General features: G+C 44.8%; 1 long non-coding RNA gene across 1 annotated transcript; it reads right to left on the bottom strand.

Annotated features, from left to right (window-relative positions):
* Window positions 1-2,568: 2,568 nt before the first annotated feature.
* Window positions 2,569-14,233, bottom strand: LOC309369404. Its single transcript, XR_014168098.1, has 2 exons — window positions 14,135-14,233; window positions 2,569-2,952 (listed from the first exon to the last, which is right to left on the bottom strand). It is a non-coding gene; the product is annotated as an uncharacterized lncRNA (long non-coding RNA).
* Window positions 14,234-25,453: the final 11,220 nt, after the last annotated feature.

Below are 25,453 nucleotides of genomic sequence, written 5' to 3'. Positions count from 1 at the left end.
TCAAAACACTTTAGTAAACTAGACAGCTGCTGGCATGCATTGCAAGGCTGAAGTAGACAGCATGTTTGTAGTAAAAGTATGAAATTTCAAGGGGTGTATTGTGACAGCCTATAGTTAATTATTGCTCGCAACTTCTAACTGCAGTTGCACAATTAAGGACCATTCCACTTTAAGTCGATCTCCACGAATGTCGAGTCTTCCTGACAACGTATGTGTGTTTCTAGTGTGGAATTCTGTGAAGGCTCAGCAAAGAGGTGGAAGGATTCCTAATGTTTAAAACGTGAGGGATTTTATCTTAAAGCAGAAGACGTCACTTCATCCCCTTTCATGGCTCGCTCAAGGGGGAGAGAAATACACCTCGAGGAATCAGTCAAAGTGATTTTTCCGTAAACCCTCAGGAATGTTTTAAGCAGCAGTTGCGAAAATGTAGTTATGAATAGTGTCTGAAAAAACATCCAGGATGTGGATCTGAACCGTGGCTGCAACAAGGGCAATGATGCATGTCTGGACCATAATGGTAATTCATGGCCTTCCTGAAGGAGACACATGCCTTAAGTCAGGGATGGAAGAAACTCTGGGCTTCCAGATGTTGTCGCACTCCATCTCCCATCATCCTTCACCCCTGGCTATATTGGCTGGGGCTGATGGGGGCTGGAGTTCCAACAGCATCTCAAAGGATGTTAAGAAGTGTGTAAATAAGATTTTTTAAAATACAAAAGCAGCAGTGGGATATGTAGTGTTTAATCATAAAAGCATTAAGCAGTTTGCATAAAATATACATTATAATTATTGATACAAGGCAGAGTTAAAAACAAGTTTAAAAAAGAAACTGTTGAAATATGCACACATATGCTTCATGGAATCAGAGGAAGGATCTTTTAGTCGAATCCCCTGCAAAGCAGGATTGAATCTGCAACCTTGGTGCTATCAGCACCATGCTCTAGCCAACTGAGCTATTACATACATATGTTATAGTCCATGGGTAGGCAAACTTAGGCCCAGGGGCCAGATGCGGCCCAATCGCCTTCTAATTCCGGCCCACAGACGGCCCGGGAATCAGCTTGTTTTTACATGAGTAGAATGTGCCCTTTTATTTAAAATGCATCTCTGGGTTGTTTGGGGGGCATAGGAATTCATACATATATTTTTTTCAAAATATAGTCCGGCCCACCACATGGTCTGAGGGACAGTGGACCGGCCCCCTGCTGAAAAAGTTTGCTGACCCCTGTTATAGTCTTTCCCCACATGCAGAGAAATTTGGCTCAACAACACCCTGTTTCTCCCCTCTGTTCCATGGAAGTAAAATAAATTAACCAGCAGTGAAAAGCCCTCTAGAAAGTACCTCACGCATAAGCCTTTAGCAAGACAGGAAACGAAGTCTTTAAAATACTGTAAAATATGAATACAGATTAATTTGACCTCAACTCTCTTAGGGCCTGGGTAAAGGTAAAGGGACCCCTGACCATTAGGTCCAGTCGTGACTGACTCTGGGGTTGTGGCGCTCATCTCGCTTTATTGGCCGAGGGAGCCGACGTACAGCTTCTGGGTCATGTGGCCAGCATGACTAAGCCACTTCTGGCGAACCAGAGCAGCGCACGGAAATGCCGTTTACCTTCCCGCTGAAGCGGTACCTATTTATCTACTTGCACTTTGACATGCTTTCGAACTGCTAGGTTGGCAGGAGCAGGGACCGAGCAACGGGAGCTCACCCCGTCGCGGGGATTCGAACTGCCGACCTTCTGATCGGCAAGTCCTAGGCTCTGTGGTTTAACCCAAAGCACCACCCGCATCTTAAGGCCTGGGTAGGCAGGTCTAAACAATAATGTTTTTAACCGGCACCAAAAAGAGTACAGTGGCGATGCCTGCTTGATCTCAATAAGCAGGGAGTATAACCACTGCCTTTGTCCATGGAGTTTTCTTGGCAGGGATACTGGAGTGGCTTGCCGGTTCCTCCTCCAGGTGGATCACGTTTGGTCAAAACTCTCCACTATGACCTGTTCATCTTTGGTCCCCTGCTCGGCATAGTTCATAGCTTCTCTGAGTTCTTCAAGCCCCTTCGCCACGGCAAGGCAGTGATCCATGAAGGGGACAGAGGTGCCTGGCGTGCTCTGGTCCATGGGGTCACGAAGAGTCGGACACGACTAAACGACTAAACAACAACAACATAACCACTGCCATATTAAATGACTGAGTTATTACAAATGTGGAATGTGTATTATGTAGCACCTGTAGTAGATCCAATTTCACAGATCAAAGCAGATGAGAGGGTACATGATGGTCCTAAGTTGTTAACGTTCCAACCCTCCGTAATGCAGGAATCTCAACCAAAGCATGGTTGAGTTGGTTTTAATCTTCCATTTTTATATTGTTGCAACCCTCCCTGGAAAATTTGGATGAAAGGTGGGCGAGCAATCCAATGGACCACAACATCTGGAAGGCCACAGGTTCCCAATCCCTGCTGTAGACCACTGCAGGATCCCTTTTTTCCTTTCTGGGAAGCTGCCTTGGGAATTTATAGGGACGGAGAAGAAGGAGAGGCCATCAGATTTCATAGCACACACACAAAAATGCACTTAAGGCAAGGCCCATTATGCTCCTGTTACGGTTCCAAATGACTTCCAAAACTCATGTCTGATACCGGAGAAGTAAAGAGCAGGCGGGGGAAACATACACATCCAAGAGTATTCCATTTTTAGCAGCAATTCTCTTTCTCGCCTTGCGAATACGCTGTCTTCCTCTTGGCAGAAGGAAAAAATTAAGACTGTCCAAATGGGGAGGTATAAATTCTGCCTCGCAGCAAGATCAGAGCACGATGTAGAACTTGGCAACTCTGCGGGGCCGTTAAGTAGATAAACATGCGGCGATTCTGCCATAGCATCCATCAGCAGAAGCCGCCTCCTATTTAGCGATGTTCTGTCAGCCGGCTCAATGTTTGTAGCAAAAGAGGAAGCCCTGAGAAAAGACCCAAATGAAGTATAGCCAATGTGGCTTTTCTCTTCCTCATCACCACCCTTTCTTCTTCCTCCTCCTCTCCCTCCTCCTCCTCCTCCTCTTCTTCTTCTTCTGCTTTGGGCGGGTACAAACACCAAACTTTCACACCATCCAACATCCCATCTGCATTAGACATTTGAAGCAGTATCATACCACTTTAATGCAGCCAAGGCCAGAGGCATAGGAAGGGCAGGTGGTACCCAGTGCGGAAAATTTCTTTCTCACCTCCCCCCACAGTGATTTCTTTTGCCTGCAAAAATGGTTTCATATTTTCTTACAAAGGAATGTGGATTCTGGGCCTCTGATAACAAGTAGGCGGCTGTGGACAGATACTTAAATCTATAGGATGGCTTGTGTTATTTTATTTATATTTATTGTTTATTTATTTAATAAAATTTATTTTTAAAAACCTGCAAAGTGGTTCACCAAAACAAAACAAAAAAACCACAGCAGTAAAATCAAGAAAAAATAACAATCCTACTTTAAAACATACAAAAGCTAAAATATTAAGATTAAAATTACTTCAGCTTCCTAAGCATCTAAGAATGCTTGCCTAAAGAAGAATGCTTTGAGCAGCTGCCTGAAAAGAGTCTAGCAAAGGCACGTGCTTTGTTGCAATAGGCAGGGAGTTCCAAAGTGCAGGTGATGTCACAGTAAGTACAGATATTATGTGTATATCTTGACCCTGCTCCACTGAATTGAAATTTCACCCTTCACGACATAGGAATACGGCCAAGTAAACAGCTATTTTCGTGGAGGAGGGTCAAGATATTAACTTGTATGCATGAAATTTCATATATAACTATATAATCCCTAGTGGTGTAAGATAAGTGTCAGGAGTGCGTGCAGGAGCCAGGCCCTGTGACCAGTAGGGCTCCGCAGGACTGGGGCCTTCCTAAGTTTGTTCTGGAGAGGCAAGATGCGGCCGCACAGGTGAGGCCGCTTGGTAACCTGGTGGCAAGAACCAGGAAGGGATATAAGGTCAGCATTTCCCTTTGGCTCTTTGCCACAACAACACGTTTCCTGCCTTGCTGTGTTTGGCTTCTTGCTTCCTGATCCTCGGACCTAGGCTTCTTGACTCCTTGCTTCTCGACCCTCGGACCCTTGACTTCATGACTCCTTGCTCTTTGACCCTCGGACCCTTGACTTCATGACTCCTGGCTTCTGGATTCTCATTCCTGCTCCCACCCCATCATCTTGCCCCCAGTCCCAACATCCTCAGCAGGGACTTCGATCACCCGTAGACCAGACCATGACAATAAGACCTTTGAAACAGGCATTTTTTAAAACAAGTTTTTCATGAACTGCCCTAGTAGGGCAGTAATTGCTCCTTGATCATTTGTCACCCCCCTCCATGGTGATACTTGGGGCGCCCCGCGCCCCCCTTCCTACGCCCCTGGCCGAAGTCTTCCCCCCCCCCCAACCCAAGAATCCTGAGAGCTGCAGTTTGTTAAGGGTGTTGAGCGCTGTTAGGAGACCCCTGTTCCCCTCTCAGCACTGCGATTCCCAGAGTTTGCCTGGGAAGAAGGATTGATGGTTAAACCATACCAAAAGAAAAAGAAATGGTGAATATTCAGGGGAAATGCAATAATAATACAGTGGTACCTCAGGTTACATACACTTCAGGTTACAGACTCCGCTAACCCAGAAATAGTGTTCAGGTTAAGAACTTTGCTTCAGGATGAGAACAGAAATCATGCTCTGGTGGCATGGCGGCAGCAGGAGGCCCCATTAGCTAAAGTGGTGCTTCAGGTTAAGAGCAGTTTCAGGTTAAGAAAGGACCTCCAGAAGGAATTAAGTACTTAACCCAAGGTACCACTGTAATAATAATAATAATAATAATAATAATAATAATAATAATAATAATAATAATAAAATAATTATTTATACCCCACCCATCTGGCTGGGCTTCCCCATCCACTCTGGGCGGCTTCCAACAAAATACTAAAATACAGGACTCCATCAAACAGTAAAAGCTTCCCTAAACAGGGCTGCCTTCAGATGTCTTCTAAAGGTCTGGTAGTTGTTTTTCTCTTTGACATGTAATAGGAAGGCCTTCCACAGGGTGGGTGCCCCTACTGAGAAGGCCCTCTGTCTGGTTCCCTGTAACTTGGCTTCTCGCAGTGAGGGAACCGCCAGAAGGCCCTCAGCACTGGACCTCAGTGTCTGGGTAGAATGAAGGGGGTGGAGACGCTCCTTCGGGTATATTGGACCGATGTAGGGAAGGTTCATAGCTCAGGGGCCGCAGGTTCAATCCCAGGTTCAATCCCAGGCATTTCCAGGTAGGGCTGGGAATATTCCCTTGCCTGAAACCCTGGATAGCCACTTTCAGTCAGTGTGGACAAGACTGAGCTAGATAGACCAATGGCTGAGTTGGTACTAGACACCTTTCTGAAGGGGCAGACTTTGGTCTTTCAAATTTCACCAGCGCCCTAGGCAAGGCCAAAGTTCGGGGCACCCCTTGCCTCTCACCTTCTGTTCTGCTCAAATCACTACATCGTATTTGCAGCGCCCCCTAGGCTCAGCACACAGTGAGGAGAAACCGGTTGCACTGCCCTAAATTCGCCTCTTCTTCCTGTATTCCTATATTTCTTTTTCTAGGGAGCGGGCAAGAAGAAAAAAAAAGAAATGATCCCAGAAAGTGTCTTTTGAAAAATGTCTGCTCAGCTCTAGTATTTTTTTTAAAAGATCCCAATCTTATCCCTCTCATGAGACGATGTGTTTCTTCCTTCCCGAACCTCATACAATTGTAAAAAGCACCATTAACATTTGAAAAAATATTAGCCGGAGGGCTGGAAAAGGTGTCAAGTAGGGAGAGTATGTGTGTGTATATTTGTGCGTGTGACGCACCAAGCATTTTTGCCTTTCTCTATATGTAACATTTTCAAATGTTTGGCAAGGACTCTACTAGGGGGAAAAACAACGTTAAGATATCAGAGTGGCTACGAAAATAAAGCAGTGGATGAAAACTGTAATATGAAAGGGCACACAGAAATCCATCCCAAATTATTGTTGTTTTACAGCCCACTGAACTAATTGCCTCTACAGTTATTGAAGACGCACACACATATATTCCTCTCTCTCTCCTCCGAACATTCGCTTTTGAGTTTTCTTTTGACCTAGTTTTCACTGAGGAGGTAAGCCTACGTCTGGGCTGTACCTGCTTTGTTGTAAATGTACCTCCTTACAAACGTATGTGTCAGGAAAGAGTTCAGGGTCGCATCCACAACATACATTTAAAGCCCCTCTAGACCATTTTGAAAGTCGTGGCTTCCACCTCTTGCAAAACAGGAAGCCCGTGCCCTCCAACATTCCTCAAATCAAAACAGGGAAATTCTGTCCTACACCATAGACACCATAGACACATATACATCGGTCATTGGAGCCAATGTCAACCTTTCTGCCAAACTGACCACACAGAATTGTCATCAATAAAATATCTGCAGCACCTTCTACAGATCAATAGGAGGAAATAAGATCTTAGCAGCAAGCTGCCTTGAGTCCCTGTCAGGGATAAAGATGGGGGGGGGAATTGTCATCATAGAAGGCAACTTCTAGGGGCCTAGGGGGATTTGCCCCCCAATAAAATATTTGGGGGAGCGGGGCCCCCCAAAAAAGTTGATGGCATTGCCATTCATATAGTGTATGTGCACCATGTCATGTGATTGATTGTGTGGGGTGGGGCTTACCTGCCCCCCCCCCAATATTTTATTCAGGTTGGCACTGATGATGATGATGATGATGATGTTGATGGAAATTTTGAGTGATCAAGAACATAAAAGGTAAAGGGACCCCTGACCATTAGGTCCAGTCGTGGCCGACTCTGGGGCTGCGGCACTCATCTTGCTTTATTGGCCGAGAGAGCCTGCGTACAGCTTCCGGGTCATGTGGCCAGCATGACTAAGCCACTTCTGGTGAACCAGAGCAGCGCAAGCAAACGCCGTTTACCTTCCTGCCAGAGCGGTACCTATTTATCTACTTGCACTTTGACATGCTTTCAAACTGCTAGGTTGGCAGGAGCAGGGACTGAGCAAGGGGAGCTCACGCCGTCGCAGGGATTCGAACCGCCGACCTTCTGGTCGCAAAGTCCTAGGCTCTGTGGTTTAACCCACAGCGCCACCCGCGTCAAGAACATACCAGAGAGTAAATCCTATCGAACTGAGTGAGACTTAGTTCTGAGTAAAAATGCTTGAGATTGCAGTATAAGGCTGCTCAGTCTTTACCCAGTTACCTGTGAGTAAGCTCCATTGAATACAGTGGGACTTCCTTCTGAGAAGTGTAAGTCTCCATGTACAATTAAGGAATAAACACTCCCCCACGTTTCCTACGAAATGGCTGGCAGCTGAAGCATTACAGTGAAAGAATTTAAAGTGGATTGGTGATCCTTTCCTTCAAAATTATAGGAAGGGCTCTGTATGCCAGCTTCGCCATTTCCTTCATTCTGTGCAGGTATTTTATTTTCAGTATAAATGGGACTCCCTTTTTTGCACCTACACAAACACTCAGGGGCATACGAAGGAGGACGGAGGGGGCGGTTCCGCCACGGGTACCACTCGGGGGGGTGTCTAGATGGCCCGCTGCCTCCCCCAGCTGTAGAACAGCCAAGGGTGCATGCGCAGTTAGCATAGGCGCAGCTTGCGCAGCATCTGTATGGGCTGCCGCGCGCATGCGCCATTCATATGGGCGTCTGTATGGGCTGCTTCTCACATGGCGACCTCACGGCTGCCGCATGTGTGCAGTCCATAGGGGATGCCACGCATGCGCAGTCCGTACGGATGTCATGCATGCACCGTCGGGCAGTTTGCCCCGCCCGCGGCATCCTGCCCCGGACGGCCGAGAGGGTTCCTCCACCACTCCACATACTTTTAATTGGTCTCTGAGACATGGCGGGGAGGAAAAAGAGAAAGTATGGCATTCCAGGATCAGATCAGAAACCGAGACGGCTTCTACAATACAGTCATACCTTGGGTTGAATATGCTTCATGTTGAGCACGTTCGAGTTGCGCTCCATGGCAACCCAGAAGTAATGGAGCACGTTACTTCCGGCTTTCACTGCTAGCGCATGCACAGATGCTCAAAATGACATCACGCACATGCGCAGAAGCGGCAAAAAGCGACGCACACGTGTGCAGACATGCCATCGCTAGTTACGTTTGCTTCTGGATGCAAACGGGGCTCCGGAACGGATCCTGTTCGCATCCCGAGGTACCACTGTAGCAGCACTGTTGCTGGAAAATGAGGACACTTGGAGTGTATGGAAACATGGGGATGGTAGTTTGTTAAGGCTTCTGAGATTAAATAGTGGATCCCCAATTCCCCTTCAGGGAGCTACAATGTTCCCCGGAGAGAGAGACTGATTGTTGAACCACTCTGGGCATTTTAGCTCTGTGACAGGAGTAAAGCCTTTCCAAAGACAGGAGGAATGTTTCCAGAAGTCCTTTGGTCCATTTCCATGCTGCTGTGTGATGCCTGGCTTCTCAAACTTTGTTGGAGGCACAGTGCTATAGGGTTGGGTGGGCCAAATATTGGTAGTCCAAATATCTGGTAGGGTGCCAGATCAGTAAAGCCCGAGATAACCTCTTGTCTGTGAGATATTTGCACCCTGGCAGTGCCCACCAGAAAAAGCCTGATCTGGAGCCACCTAGCTATGCTTTTTCATGTGCTCTGACCTGCACTGGTTGAGCCAGCTCAGGGCTTCACAGTGCCTACATGAAGTGCATTGTGGGAAATTAAAATAGCAACCTCTGCCACCTATCTACCTGGTGCTGGCTATAGTAGTAGAAGAAGAAGAGTTTGGATTTGATATCCCGCTTTATCACTACTCAAAGGAGTCTCAAAGCAGCTTACATTCTCCTTTCCCTTCCTCCCCCACAACAAACACTCTGTGAGGTGAGTGGGGCTGAGAGACTTCAGAGAAGTGTGACTGGCCCAAGGTCACCCAGCAGCTGCATGTGGCGGAGCGGGGAAGTGAACCCAGTTCCCCAAATTATCAGACTACCGCTCTTAATGCTTCAATGGTCCATTTAGCTCAGTATTTTGTACACTGACGGGTGCTGGCTCTCCAGGATTTCAGACCCGACACATTCCCAGTCCAACTTGGAGATGCTGGGGATCAAACCTGGGACCTTCTGTATGCAAAGCAGATGCTCTACCACTAAGCTGCAACCCTTCTCCTGACAGGAGACCCTCTGATGTAGGCAGGTTCTGCTGGAGGGCCCTTTGCCATGTGTTCCCTCAAACCTGGATCCAGCCCTGGCTTGAAGTTTCTGCCTTTTGCTCCCCTCTCTGTGGTTTATCCAGGTCTACAAATACCACCATTTCTGCTTCTGCATTACCATTTCCTCATTTAGATTTACCTCAACACATTTTCCTCTTCGAGCTCACAGTGCTTATTATATATATTCGTATCTCAGCATGGGGTGATTTAAGCTCTCATTAATGCTAATTGGTGTTGTGTATTATTTGAGCGTCTATAGGAAATGTGCATTCAGGATGAGACAGCCTTGCCTTTGAGTAGGTAGGTAGTCTGCTCAGTAAACTCTGATAACCTCTGCTAATGGCTTCTTGGTTTAGAGGAGAATCTTTCAATGAAAATTTTGGGGTGGAGAAGATGAGTTTAAAAAATCAGTCCTCTGGGGTTCTGGTGGGAACACATTGCACCAATGCTCTGTCAGGTCACACGCCTCAAGGCTTGATGCCGTATGCTTAACAGACAGATTTGGGGTGTTTAGAGATGGAGAAGAAAAAAATTTCAGTCCGTTTTTGGGGAAGACCCATTACTCAATGGCAGAGCATCTTGCCGAGTGCCAGAGCACACAGAAACACCATTTACATTCCCGCCAGAGAGGTGCCTATTTATCTACTCATACTGGTATGCTTTCAAACTGCTAGGTTGGCAGGAGCTAGGACAGAGCAACAGGAGCTCACCCCATCGGGCAGACTAAAATTGCCAACCTTCCGATCGGCAAGCCCAAGAGGCTCCGTGGTTTAGACCACATCGCCACCCACTCCCTCAGGAGTCATGGCTTAATCCAAGCACTACCACCATGCAAGATTAAGAAATCGGTCCCCAAATGTTTGCGTTAAAAGTGGGTTGTGGGTCTAAAAGGTTGAAGATACCTGGTGTAGATAGTACTGAAATTATTATTATTATTATTATTATTATTATTATTATTATTATTATTATTACATATAATTTATTAATCACCTTCTAAACCACCATGTGAAAGTGATTTACACCTAACAATAATTAAAAACAGTTGAAAACATAATGAATGTTAGAATGATGTCGGATAGAAATTAAGTGGTTTCCAGCTGTAATGCTTTAAGAGAAATATGGAAAAAAAGGTTTAGAAATAGGTTAAAATTTATTGATAAGGATTTGCTGAACTAACAATTTGAATTGGAATACAAAAAAGGGAGGTATGAGGAGGTCTGGGAAATAAGTTAATGAAAAATAAGTAATGGAAACTTTATGTGTTTTTAAATATTTTTATTTTTGTATTTTTGTTATTTTTTCATCTTTTTCTTTTTTCTTTTTATTGTATTACTATTGAAGACTTTAATAAATATTCTTTAAAAGAAAAAAGAAAACACACACAAACACATGCATTTAAAACAAGGCTAAAACCCTAATAAGTGGACATTCAGTAAAGACTTATATATTCTGCTCAGAGAGCAAACCGTATATGCAGTATAAGGCAGCCCCTAACAGAGCTCAGTAGGGGAATCCTGCCCTTTGTCTTCTTGTTTCCAAACCTAGTTCATTCTGCCTTGCCTCCTGGCCTAGACCCATTTCACAGGTGAAAATGAGGACATGTGTAACAGCCCTGTTCTCCCATTAAAAAATGGTGAAATCATTAGTTGGGGGAGGAGAAATCTCATGATTTACCGTAACTTTTGCAACTAGGAGCTTTAGTGGGGATTTAAGTGCAAAACAAAGACGCATTGTTGAGCATTAAATGGCTCCATTTTTTATAATAAAAGAATCTTGAAGATTGCTTTCTCTGTACTTTGTGTAAAATCGCTTAGCTCATTTTGATAATTGTCTTCCAGTCAATAAATGCATGCTGGTTCATCATGCGCTGAATGCTAAAAGGTTGGTGGTGTGAAGGACTCATCACTGTCAAGACCACAGAGAGAACTTCTGTATCCCCTCACAGCTTCTCAATGATGCTTTAAATAAGGGCCAAGCATTGAACAATCCTTTCTGGTCCTTTCTGGTATTAACTTACTGGTGTGGGAACCATGAGTAGCCTGGATTTCACTTGGTGGTGGAATCTGAAACCATGCTCAGGACAGGACAGTAGCTGAGTCCTAAGCTGTTTAGGACTTTATAGCTCAAATCCATCACCTTGAACTGCAGATCTTTAAGGACTATAGCGCTATATGATCTCACATCGCCTTGATGAGTCAAAACTCTGTCGGCCACATTTTGCACTAGCAGCAATATATATTCAGGAACAGCCCCATGCAGAGCACATCATAGTAGTCTAATTGGGAGATCGCTTGGGCATGGAGTGGAAATATGCACTCCAGATCATTGCAGCAATTTAGGTGTCCAGTGTCAAAGTTGAATCAAGGAGTACCCCAGACTACATACCTGGTCATTCACAGGAAGAACAACCCCTTCCAGAAGAGGTTGTTTACCTACTTCTCAGATCCAGAGTCCCCTGATTGATAATCAAAGAATTGTAGAGTTGGAAGGGACCCCAAGGGTCATCAAGTCCAACCCCACCCCACCTCCCACCCTATAGCATCCATGACAGGTGGTCATCCAGCCTCTGCTTTAAAACCTCCAAGGAAGAAGATTCCACCACCTCCCAAAGGAGACCGTTTCACTGTCAAACAACTTTCATCATCAGAAAGGTCTTCCTGATGTTTAGTTGGAATCTCCTTTCTTGTAACCTGAAGCTGTGGGTTCAGGTTCCACCCTTCAGAGCAGAAGAAATCAAGCTTGCTCCACCTCCCATCTTCAACTCAAGCTGTGGTCCAGTTTCATTGCTTGAAACTCTCCTGGAAAGCAATGAGACAGCTGAACTCCACAGAGCTGGAGAGGGTGCTCAGGATGATCCACATTGATAGCTCTTCTCATCTGACCATTCCATAGTGAGATGAGGGTATTGGATGGGGTGCCTGCCATGCTAACCGGAAACCACCCCAGGGCATTCTTATTTGCCTCTCCTAGGGTAATTGCCATCCAAGCAGTCCAAGGAAGATACATTCCACAGTGGCTTCCAGGCTGCTCAGTTAAATTGGAAAATCAATGGTGGAAACCTGAAGAAAATATATGGGTGAAGTTGTTTGCGCAATCAGACACTGTGCCAAGTATGAATTGGTCTCAGTTAAGGAAAAATAGCAATGACAAAGCAGAGACATCACCTTGCCAACAAAGGTCTGTATAGTTAAAACTATGGTTTTCCCAGTAGTGATGTCTGGAAGTGAGATCTGGACCATAAAGAAGGCTGACCGCTGAAGAATTGATGCTTTTGAATTATGGTGCTGGAGGAGACTCTTGAGAGTCAAACCTCTCCATTCTGAAGGAAATCAGCCCTGAGTGCTCACTGGAAGGACAGATCGTGAAGCTGAGGCTCCAATACTTTGGCCATCTCATGAGAAGAGAAGACTCCCTGGAAAAGACCCTGATGTTGGGAAAGATTGAGGGCACAAGGAGTAGGGGACGACAGAGGACAAGATGGTTGGACAGTGTTCTCAAAGCTACCAGCATGAGTTTGACCAAACTGCGGGAGGCAGTGGAAGACAGAAGTGCCTGGCGTGCTCTGGTCCATGGAGTCACGAAGAGTCGGACACGACTAAACGACTAAACAACAACAAGGAAAAATAGTGTATGTGTGAACAGAAGTAAAAAAACAACAGAATGATCTATTCTTTCTTTTACTTTCATTTGTCCCACCATCCTTGGAGGCAAAATGTTGTGTCGAGACACTTCCCAAAGTCTTTGTAACACACATCAAAAGTTTAACGGTGTTTTGAAGTTGTGTTTTTCCCTTAACTAAATTGAGGTTTTCATTGCATTTTCAGTGTTCAAAGCAGTGCCTCTTCAGCTGCCATTATGATCACTTTCAAGATGGGCCGATAAGTGTACCCTCAAATGCATATGCAGAAATCCTTTCCAACAAAGTTCTTGGCTGCTCCAGGATCAGATTTCTCCCATTTTACAGGTTGCTGTGGCAACTGATCAGCTCTGCCGACATTTTTATTATTACTATTTTCTGAAGGCACGTTTAAATCTAATGCAAAGTGCGATCCATAGCATGAAAGGAGGCAACAGCTGGGGGCTGGAGCAGTGTGTAAGCTGACATGTCAGACAGTAGCCAGACAAAGCGACGCAGGCTCCGTCTGACCAAAAAAAAAAAAAAAAGAGTAACAACTGAATGCTGTCAACAAAATCCACAGTACAAGCCAGCTGTTCACTCTCATCAGAACTAAAAAAAAAAGCAAGACAAAAATCCCAGGGCTGGGAATTAAATTTACGAACAGAACAGAGAAAGAGAGAAGAAGAAAAAACGTTTATGGAAAGACGGAATAGGATTTCAGGCAAAATGGAACCATGCAAGGAGGCCTTAATCAGAGGTGCCTTTACTCCATGTTCTGGATGAAACATGCCTTGGCAGCATAGATGCAAACACTGGGATGGTGCAGGTTGGCACGGCCCCCACCCAAGGATGACAGACAAGTTCATGAAGATAACTAGGGTTGGAGGAGAAAATCAATTTGGTTTAAAGGTGATCCTACCTAATTCACGCTTTCTGAAGCAATCTGCAAAGTGAAACCCAGTTTGCACTTTTAATCCCTGGCAGCAAGATACATGGAAGGGCTGCCGTTTGTGGTGGAGCAACTTTCATGCATGCAGAAGACCCCAGATTCAATCCCTGGCTGCGAAAGATTCTCCACCTGAAATCTTGGAGTGCCACTTCCAATCAATGTTGGCAGGACAGAGCAAGATGGAGCAATGATGCTGACCACATGACGCAGAAGCTGTACGCCGGCTCCCTCAGCCAATAAAGCGAGATGAGCGCCACAACACCAGAGTTGGCCACGATTGGACCTAATGGTCAGGGGTCCCTTAACCTTTACCTTTACCTGAAGGCAGGCTTAGGTTACATAAGCAAATAAACTATACCAGAGGGAAGTTGGTCCTGAGGTGACTGCAACTGAGCAGTTATCTTTCTTAACTACCAGCAACCAACAAACTGGTTGTCACAGCAACCGGTTAGAACATGGAAGCCATTAGTCCTCTGTCAGAATGTTGCACTTGACTGCAACTTTACGTACCACATAGTCCTGCTGGCCACATGACCCGGAAAGCTGTCTGTGGACAAACGCCTGAAAGCGAGATGAGCGCTGCAACCCCATAGTCGCCTTTGACTGGACTTAATCTGTCCAGGGGTCCTTTACCTTTTACCTTACCTCATTCTCCTTTCCCCCCATCAGTCCCCCTTAAGCAATATCATCAGCATGCAGGTTGAATGAAGCAGGTTCAACAACAGGCAAGATGATTGATTAGCCGTTGTTTGAAAGATAACCGTGGCCAGGGTGTATTTTCATTCGTTCACGCCTGCATCAATAAGCAAGATATAAATCGCAGGCGGAGAAACACGACGTGCCCAGGGAGAAAACATCCTACATAATTCTTTGGGTAAAACCAATTAGCAGAGTGGAATTCATTAATGACAAAAAAGGGGGGAAGCTCTGAAGGGTCACTCCACCCGTTAGACAGGCCTGTCCGTGTTACCAAAGCCGCAAGAGGATTGGCAGTGAGCATTCATCACCCTTGATAAATAGCAATTAATAGTGCAAAGCATCTAGAGTGGCTGGGGCAACCCACTTAGATGGGCGGGGTTGAAATAATAAAATTATTATTATTACAGTCGTACCTTGATTTTCGAACAGCTTAGTTCTCGAACATTTTGGCTTCCAAACAGCACAAACCTGGAAGCGACTGTTCGAAACAGTTTGCGAACTGTTTTTGGAAGCCAAATGTCTGATGGGGCGCTTTGGTTTCTGAACGTTTTGGAAGTCAAATGGACTTCTGGAATGGATTCCGTTCGACTTCCAAAATACAACTGTATTATTAACTGACAGGATTCTTACGATGCACACTCAGTATTTTACAAAAAATTCCAACAATAATAAATGGTGTATATATTGGTGTGTGTAGAAGGAAGGAAGGAAGGAAGGAAGGAAGGAAGGAAGGAAGGAAGGAAGGAAGGAAGGAAGGAAGGAAGGAAGGAAGGAAGGAAGGAAGGAAGGAGTGTGCTTTTATTTTTGTAAATCTACCAAAGAATGGAATGGAATAAGGATTAATGGGTTTTCTCAGGATGGTGGAGGGGAGTGCGTGCTATGTCCTATTGTGTTCTGTTAGTGGTGGAAATGCTCTGCATGGGAGAGGGACAAAAATTGGGGGTAAGGGAGGGTCAGTTGAGGAATGGAGTGAGCAATGTCCCTATTTGCATCTGAGGAAAGTTGAAGGATATGTGAGGTCTGGGTAATAATAATAATAATAATAATAATAATTTATTATTTATGTGCCACCCCTCGGACTAAATCCGAGATGAGGGCCGCAACCACATAGTCGCCTTTGACTGGACTTAACCGTCCAGGAGTCCTTTACCTTTACCTATTATACAAATGTGACACTAGATGGCGATGGTGAGCTATGGCAAGTTCAATATATTTTCCAAAACTTTTTTTTAAACAAACAAACACTTTCACAACATTTCTTAATGTGTCTAGATTCCACCTTAATTGTGACTTCTTAAAAGTTCTAACCCTGGAGTTGATAAAAGAAAATCTATTTTGTTTTTCAGGGGAGGCCTCATGAGCAGGTGATCGACACAATATTTCCACCCGCTCACAGATTACCTGTTGTGTTTGGAATGGAAGGCTGCTTCAATACATTTATGGCAGCCCACTTTAGCTGGCTGAATGAACTGATCCTCAGCTTCATTGAATCCTAGAAACAGGCCCATTTCCCCCCAAAAAAACTTCAGTCCGCACACAATGAAATTTGTCCGAGTATCAAGGTCAGCTGGCCATGTGTCAGATAGCAATTCCATGCTCTCCAAGCTAACCCAGCAGTTGGAATCAAAACGCTGGCCTGGCATCCAGTTAGATAGGGAAGTGTGAGCTCTAGGGAGATTTCCCCAGTGTGTCTCAATTACAGTACCACATGTGCAATATTTCATGGTGAAAAGTTTTGAGCATTCCGCATTCAGAATATCTCAGTGACACCTGTGACCGGCTAAGCCAGCCTCTGAGCTAAATTACACACCATTGACTGTTGCCGCACATTCATTTACGGGGCCTGAGCAACAGGCAATTGTCGGAGTCCACAACCTGACTTCCCCCCGCTTGTTGGTTTGGGCAGCTCAAACCACTGGGATTCTCTGCAAAATCCAGATCCATGTTTTTTTCTGCCCATCTCAAAATCCTCTCCATACTTTCCCCCAGACTCAGGACAATTTAGCAGGAAGAGTTAGTAACCTGAGACAAACTGAGAGCTGCTAGGCAAGTGTATTCCAAACGGTAGGGGGCACAGCCAATCTGTTTATTTTAACCACATGAAAACGAACATGTTTGCATTACACTGTCAGAAGCCCAATCTACCGGTGATGGACAGGCTGTGTTTATTCTTTGAATGTTCTTATCAGGATTCACGGGAAATATTTCACCAACCAACTTGGGAAGTGGAATATATATACAGTGGTACCTCAGGTTACATACGCTTCAGGTTACAGACTCCGCTAACCCAGAAATAGTGCTTCAGGTTAAGAACTTTGCTTCAGGATGAGAACAGAAATCGTGCTCCAGCGGCACAGCAGCAGCAGGAAGCCCGGGAAACCATCATGCCTGCACGGTTTTTCCCCACCACGTCCTTGAGCAGATCAGGGTTCGATCCTGCTCAGAGTGTTTGCCAGTGTAAAAGCATCCTAAAGGTTATTTCACCCAGTGTGCAGAGGCAGTTTGGCTTATACCAGGCATAGGCAAACTCAGCCCTCCAAATGTTTTGGGACTACAACTCCCATCATCCCTGACCACTGGTCCTGTTAGCTAGGGATGATGGGAGTTGTAGTCCCAAAACATCTGGAGGGCCGAGTTTGCCTATGCCTGGCTTATACGCTTCGTAGAAAGCTGCTGCAAATCAGTTTCTCTAATGAATGCACCTATAATGTAAAGCTAATGCACAGTTTTGTGTTAGTGACATCTGCATTTATTATCATACTTGGTTATCCTACGTCACATGGCAAATCTGAAAGAAACCTTTACTTTTAGTTCGTGAAGATGTCTCTTTCTTTCTCCCCGTTTTCCGTCTTCTAAATCAGCATTTGTGGAACTTCACTTGTCCCTCATCTTTAGGGAGCCAGAGACATAGAATCATAGAATTGCAGAGCTGGAAGCTATCCAGATATATATGTTAGCCACTGTCCTATTTTTTCTTTTCTTCATAAAAAAGCGAGCTTCTGATATTCCCCTGGGAAAAACTAAGATGAAGTCTCCTCTCTGCAGTTTTCTTCAAAAGATTGTTAAAGGTTGGCAAACTTATCCAGTTCTTGACCTCTTTCCCTGCTGAGAGAAAAAGCCGACATTATTAGTTGTATTATTTCAGTGATGAATCATTTGTGAATTAACAATGGAAACATCCACAGTATGTACCTGCTTTAAAACCATTTCAAGCCCAGTACAGATATAGACTGGGAGGAAAATTTCCGCTTAAAGGACTTTCTGGAAGAGGAAGGTTTTTAGATGGTGCTGAAAAAGAAAACAGAGCCTGACTGATACGCTGCATAAGGGAGTTCAAATGAGTAGGTGCTGCCACACTAATGGTCAAATGCTTATATCGTATGGAGCAGACCTCCTGTTGAGATGGTATTTGCAGGAGGCCCTCTTCTGCAGAGCACGATGGCTGGATATATTCTGGTAGTCTAAGGATACAGGAGCTTGCTGCAATCACCTGGAAACCCTAAAGCCAATGCTCCACAACCAAAACCACAACATGAGCTCTTACAGTAGAAGTGGCAAGGAAGTGTGGGATGTAATCCATTGGAACAGCCAAATGCAACATTCCTTATTTTCCCAGAGTAGGCACAGGCAGGGGGATGCTTCTCCAGTCAGTGTAACTTCTTGTTCTACTGGTCTTCTTGTTCTACTGCATGTGACCTGGGAGATGGGCGTGGCCCTGGCTGACTCCATAAAAGAGGCGAGATGCAGCCATTTTCTCTCTCTTGCTCTCCATCTCTTGCTTGCTGCTCGCTTGCTGCCACGCTGGTCTCCTGCAGCCATTTTGTTCTCTTAATATAATTTTGCTGTCTGCTGGCTCTCAGCCAGCAGCACATGAGCTCAATCGCCATGTGAGATGAATTCACAGTTTGTTATGTAACTACAAAGTAATGCCTGCCTTTCAGGGAGCAAATTGTGAACTGAAATGTGAGTAAACTGCTTGTTACTTTTAAGGAAAGACTCTTGTGTCTTTATTCTTTTAAGAGAGAGAAAAGGGGACACCAGGAATAATCCAGTCTGATCAAGCCAGATTGGATTACTTAACTAAAGAGATTCAAACGAATCTGCAAACTAGCTTCCTGCTGTATTGCGGGGAATCTGCTCTGCTACTAGCGTGAGTGAAGGAAGGATAATACTTATTCAGTAATCCTTTCCTACCATCCTTAACATTCCCACAGGAAGAAGAAGAATTGATATTGTACAAAGCAGAAATAAACTTGTCCTCTTGTCTTGCATGCCTAAAAGGATAAAGCATGGGAGGGGAATCTTCTGGCCCTCCAGGTGTTGTTGAACTCAAACTCTCATCAGCTCCTGTCAGCATGGACACTGGTTAGCCTTGATGGGAGCTGAAGACCAGCAACATCTGGACAGCCACAGTTTCCCCACCCTGGTCTAGAGGAAGTCTCGAGGACTTATTCTAGCTAGACTTCCTCCTTGTCATTAGTGGTGTTTGACCTTGAGTAGCCGGCGTACTCCTAATTATTTGGCCAAGGCCTGAGAGAACAGAAGAGTCATCCATGTGTTGCAAATGGACAAAATCTGCTGATATTCAGTGAAATGTTTGGCCTTTTCGACCCATATCACGAGAAGAAAAACCAAGGAGAAATAATAATGTACAACAATTGCAGAAACCTTTCAGTGGAGGGTGGAATTAATTAGGGCTTCACTGCCATGAAATTACACTTTTTTATTAGTTTTCCAGCACTAACCGTCTCGGCATAATTTCCCTGGGGGAATTTCTCTGCATGGCAAGGGAAAGGTTGCTCTTCTCAGTAGAGAAAGAAGACTAGTCGTCCTAGTCTGAAGAAGGTGGGATATGGAACGATCGCTCCTTCGGCTACGAACAGGTCATTTTCCTATACACAGCATGTCTCCATTTCGTATTCAGGTTTAAAGATTTCGTCTCCTCCGCTAACCATATCCCATGTATCCTTTCACCTCTGACCAACCCCTTGCAGCAGTGATTGGTGTTGAACCTGGAGCTGATGGAGCAAGCAATAATAATAATAATAATAGTTTGTTTATATCCCGCCCTCCCCAGCCAAAGTCGGGCTCAGAGCGGCTAACAACTATAAAAGTAACACAGCACTTTAAAATCAATATTCTAAAATCAATTCAAAATCAAATTAATGGCAACCACTGGGTCAGAGTTCTACGAGGAAGGGGTCAGACTGTGCCTTGGCCAAAGGCCTGGTGGAACAGGCCCTGTAGAAAGATGTCAAGTCCTGCAGGGCCCTAATCTCTTGTGACAGACCATTCCACCAGATCGGGGCCTCAGCCAAAAAAGCCCTGGCTCTGGTTGAGGCCAGCCTATCCTCTCTGTGGCCCGGGACCTCCAAGATGTTTTTGTTTGAAGACCGTAAGGTCCTCCGTGGAACATGCCAGGAGAGGCGGTCCCATAAGTACGAGGGTCCTAGGCCTGTACTCCACCAGGAGCCATTGCAGCTGGTATAGCACCGGGCGAATGTGATTCCGCGGCGAGGACCCTGTAAGGAGTCTCACCGCGGCATTCTGCACCCGCTGGAGTTTCTGGGTCAGTCTCAAAGGCAGCCCCACATAGCCCAGATTGCATTGGGACAGTGGTCTCCAACAGGTGCCACGCCAACTCAACCCTCCCTGCCTCCAGAATGCCACACTTTGAGGGCTTTGGTTTTCTGCTGTGAGCAGCGACTCCACTGGCAGCTCTACTCATGCACACATTCATGAGCAGAAAGGGATGCCCTACATCAACAGAGGAATCAGTGGTAAGTGCTGAGAGGTACCAGCCAAAGCGATGCCTCTGTCTTAACCACACACCCTCATCCTGGTGCAATGGGGGAGCCAGGATTGGATCCTTCTTTCAGTCAGTTAAGCATCTTCCAAAAAACTAGGGTTGAAGGTAATGTGCAGAAGAGGGGGAGGAATAAAAACACATGGAAAATGGGGTGGGAAGTCTGTGGGGGGGGGCAAGATAAGTTTGTTATGTATTGAGGTTAAACTTTTGAAAACTTAATAAAAAATTATTAAAAAAAAAACTAGGGTTGAAATCCACCATGGGGTCACCATTGGTTGCAGAGTTGACACAGAACAAGAGTCACATCATGGTTATCTTAATTTAAGTACAGCAGCAAACAGTGTCCCCAAATTTCAGCCACTTGTCATTGTAAATGTTTTGAATTGCAAAAGCTGGGACAAAAAGTATCCCATAAAATCGATCAACACACACACACACACACACCACAGAGGTGCTCTTTGTCTCATTCAATGCTAACCATTTAGAGAAACGAAAAAAGTACCATGTGGTTTTTCTAGCAAAAACTAACTCCGAGAAGCAGAAAAGTGCCCTTCTTCTGAAGCAACAGATGTGGGTTTGCTTGGCAATGTTATGCCAGCCCGAGACACATTTTGATTGACTTGGGCCAGAAAAACCCCCATAAAACTCCCATATGTCAGTTTCATACTACTGTATATCACTTTTATACTACATTCTGGGTAGCAAACTAGCTATGTTTCCTTCCTCTCAGACCTACTCAGAATTATCTGAAGCGGTTGGTACTTATCTCATTTTTTAAAAAAAATTCAGCTTGGGTTGAAATTGTGATCTATGCCTCTTACATCATAGGCAAACATCCATTTCAGTTTCCAGAATAATCTTAACTTGCATCCCTATTTGGTACCAAAGAAGTCTGTGTGTGTGTGTACTAAAATAAAGTACCTACGGTATAATTACCGGCAAGAGCAATATACGGCAGGATAGTGTGGGAAACCGCAAAGAAGTTTTACATTTGCAGAGAATGCTGGTTTAGATGACTTCCATATGCTTATAATTCGATTTTGGGACATTCAAAGAGATTTGAGGGCTAGATTTAAGCCGAAGTTACATGTTCTTGTCTCAAGCCGAGCAGTAGTGCTACCGAGCACACCCACAGGAAACAGATAATGAAATAAACAGTCGTGGATCAACGGAGGGGCAGTATTTGAAGAATATGGAGGGAGCTTTTGGGTTGCACTGCTATCTGTGAAATCTCTGGATAGGCTAACAAACATACAGAGTGATCTTATGCTAGGGCCCTTTTAGCCTGAAGTTCAACAATGTGCCCTTGATTGCTTTCAGACCCATTCGGAGACTTCTTCCATTTGTTTGTTTTTTATTTATATATAAACCAAGGACGGCATTCAACAAAATAGTGGTGCAAGCAGAATAGCGTGCGCCAGGTTTCCTTCTCTCCTCCCCCCACGCATGCATTGCACAACCCCCCAATTTGCTCCTGGGGATTGGAGGGGAACCCATAACAGATTTTGGAGGTGCACAGGGCGATGATAGAAGGGAAATTTGTTACCCAAGTTGTTCCACTTGTGCAAAGAGTTATTTAGCACTCCAACCCAAAGTCTAGCTAGTGGCTGCCATATCATGTGGTGGGGAACTCCATATACAGAGGTACCTCTGGATATGAATGGGATCTGTTCCGGAGCCCCGTTCGCAAACGTAAGATGCGACTGTGTGTCTGTGTGGGTCATGCTTCCGCGCATGCGCGTGACATCATTTTGAGCGTCTGCGCATGCGCAAGCGGCGAAACCCAGAAGTAACTCGCTCTGTTATTTCTGGGTCGCCGTGGAGTGCAACCTGAAAATACTTAACTTGAAGCTACTTCAACCCAAGGTATGTATGTGATTTGGGAAAGTGCTGTCTATGCTCAGCTTCTGATGGCCACCTCAAATAGCATATTTTTAGCTTCCTTAAAGGCAATATAGTAGGAAAGGGGATGCAGGCCTGATCCTTGGGGCACAATTAGGCATGGATAAATCTGTCGATTCTGATTTCTTATTTTCCAGCCTTCACTTCACCATATTTCCCAGTCAGGCTGCAAGCTTTAAAAAGTCTTCTTAAAAGTCCATATTTCCCCCAATGGCCAAGACTGCATACAATTTTGGTATGCAATTTTTTCTAATACACACTTTTTTTTTCAAACAATATGCCCTAGCATCGTGATGAAATCCCAAGTTTCCCTGACCCATAAGACTGGACTCTGCATTACGCACTTCAGTATTCTGAATTCCTGTTTTATTTGCTTTTGTGTGTTTATAGTGCTGCTCTACTGGTTTTCGGTCATTATTTTAACGATAACATTGTTTGCTTTCAGACTATATGCAGCTTAGAGATTTTTGAAATACTCAGCTGGACAGAAATGCTTTTAAATAAAGAACGATTGTAATCGATTTTGTATGCTGTTATCACTAATATGTTTTTGTTATGCACTCTAATACATACATTTGTGTACTCATTATTTAGTTGGTGAGCTCCCTCACAAAATTCAGAGAAGTGCTCAGTTTAAAAGATAGCTAGGTTTTGCTTTGCATATTGTTTTGGGACGCGTGAATTAGGCCTGCATTTTAAAAAGTGGAAGAAGAAGAAGAAGAAGAAGAAGAAGAAGAAGAAGAAGAAGAAGAAGAAGAAGAAGAAGAAGAAGAAGAAGAAGAAGAAGAAGAAGAAGAATAGTAGTAGTAGTAGTAGTAGTAGTAGTTTGGATTTGATATCCCACTTTATCACTCCCCTTCAGGAGTCTCAAAGCGGCTAACATTCTCCTTTCCCTTCATCCCCCACAACAAACACTCTGTGAGGTGAGTGAGGCTGAGAGACTGCAAAGAAGTGTGACTGGCCCAAGGTCACCCAGCAGCTGCATGTGGAGGAGCGGAGACGCGAACCCGGTTCCCCAGATTACGAATCTACCATTCTTAATCACTACACCACACTGGCTCTTTTAATTAAGTGGACCAAACTTAATTTCTTCTCCCTCCCCCCACAACCTGCATCCATAGCCCTCATCTGTCAGGAACCTCTCATGGGCCATCTTCATTGAACATGCAGTGCTGCCCTTGCCTAGGAGACATTTGCAGGAGACCTTCCCATGCAGGCAGTGCCCCACATAAATTAGTGAGTCCCATTGGGAGATTCCACCTCAGGCATCAAAATATTTCAGGCCGATGTCACCGGAAGGCTTTGAATTCTAGTATTCACTTCTCCAGGGACTTCAAAATCCTGCCCACCTGGTGATAATTTCAAGGTAAGTTCCATTCAAGCCGTGTTGGAATCCTGTAGAAAAAATGCACTCCCTTCCTCTGTCAAACAGGTGGCTGTGGCTTTATTTATTAATTTTCCAAAGGTCTCGCCCCCTGCAACGTGTCATGTGGAAGCTAGCAATCATGAAAGCGCCTTGTTCCCCAGGAGGGTGCTTTCAGAAGATGCAAGGAAACAGGTGCCTGCCATTCTCCCTCATTTCCCTTCCTCCCCGTCGAAGGAGAACTGTGTTTTTCAAGGAAGGCTCAATTAGGCATTCTTGAGTACGTCCCTCCCTCATTTCCACCGTGTCTTTCTCTGAGGAAACAAGGCTCTTTAGTTCTTAATTTGAAAGGGGAGGGGACCAGCAATGATGCAACCCCACCCCCATTATTGAGACTTGCCACCCACCATGGGAGCTGGAGACCACAATGGCCATTTCTGCAACTGTTGCCGTCAAATATTTTCCAAGGCAGCTGCTAGGATAAGATAAAATACAGCCCAGGCCTGACGCTGCAAGCAAAAGGAAGGAAACTGGAGCTCATGAAAACAGATGAAAAGCCTCAGGAGTCCTGCCCTGAAACTGAGTTTTTTTGGCTCGGTGCCACAAAAGCTGAATGACAAGGGGTCCAAAATGAACACAGTCATCTGAGAGCTCCTGGCTTCTGAAAAAACTTTTTTTAAAAAGTGAATTTAAGGGTAACCCACATTGTTCGAGCATTCAGGGAAGACCCCTGAGGGGGAACCAATGGTCAAGATCATGCCAGTTTGGTTATCCAAGCAGTGCCATAGCATGGGGGGTGTAGGGGGGGCCGGCCGCACCGGGCGCAACATCTGGGGGGTAGGGTTAGGGGGCGCAAATCCACGGGTTAGGGGCCGCAAATTACTTGCCTTGCCCCGGGTGCTGACAACCCACGCTATGCCACTGTATCCAACCAAATAAGGGAGCGATCATATACCCAAGAAGCTGGTGTAAAGCAATGTTCTGTGTGCATGTGTAATATGTTAACATTCCAGAATGCTACATTCTTTCTGCTGCATGTTTAGACCAGACCTTAAAGGACTGAGCAGGAAGCATATTTAAATGCAAGAGAATCATGTAATAAAGTGTTGTGGGTTTTTGTTTTTGTTTTAAGTCTCTTCCATGTTGGAATGAAGACTGTACGTTCGAATGCCTACCAAACAAGAGAGAGGGAGAGAGACCTCCCTGCACATAAAAAAAAACCTAGTCGAAATAAATTAAAATATTGCCCAGTAACACCTTAGAGACCAACTGAGTTTTTTCTGGGTGCATGCTTTTATGTGCATGCACACTTCTTCAGATACCAGTAGACCGTCAGACCAACACTGCTACCTATCTGAATAAAAAACCCTAGTATGTTAGACATAAAAGTTCAGTCCTAGCTTCTCTCCTTAAATTTTGGGGGATTTTTAAATAGGCAGGAAGATATTTTTTTTCTTTTTCGGGGGTGAGCACCCAAGCATTTGATTCCCCCCTCTCCATTTCCCATGCGGCGGAGACTTGCAAAAGCTGAGTCACATTTCTCCGGCATATATAGGTTTGGCACCCAGTTTGCCAATATATCTGCAAAAGTTTCAAGACTTGGTTAGAACGGAGCTCAGGTGGAACACGATGTTGACCTTTCTCTCAAGTGGAAAGTACCAATCTGTGTCTTGATCTCTTCCAATAAAGCAATGTTGGGTTTTTCATCCTGAGCATGAAAAGCAATTGTATTTTCCTTCTCAGTGTCTCAGATGCTTTTTTATATATTTTTTTAATCAAATCTTCACTAAAGAAGACTTATTCTCTCCTCCAACTAGCTTTCCTCCAGCTTTTTCTTTCTTCCCTTTTATTTATAGATCAAAGTTGCAGCTCTATCAAACCTCAAAGGCACATTGTCAAGTCCT

This window comes from Podarcis melisellensis, assembly GCF_964234715.1.
Source record: "Podarcis melisellensis genome assembly, chromosome: 4".
Classification (NCBI taxonomy): Eukaryota; Metazoa; Chordata; class Lepidosauria; order Squamata; family Lacertidae; genus Podarcis; species Podarcis melisellensis.
This window is presented reverse-complemented; position numbering and strand designations above follow the sequence as displayed.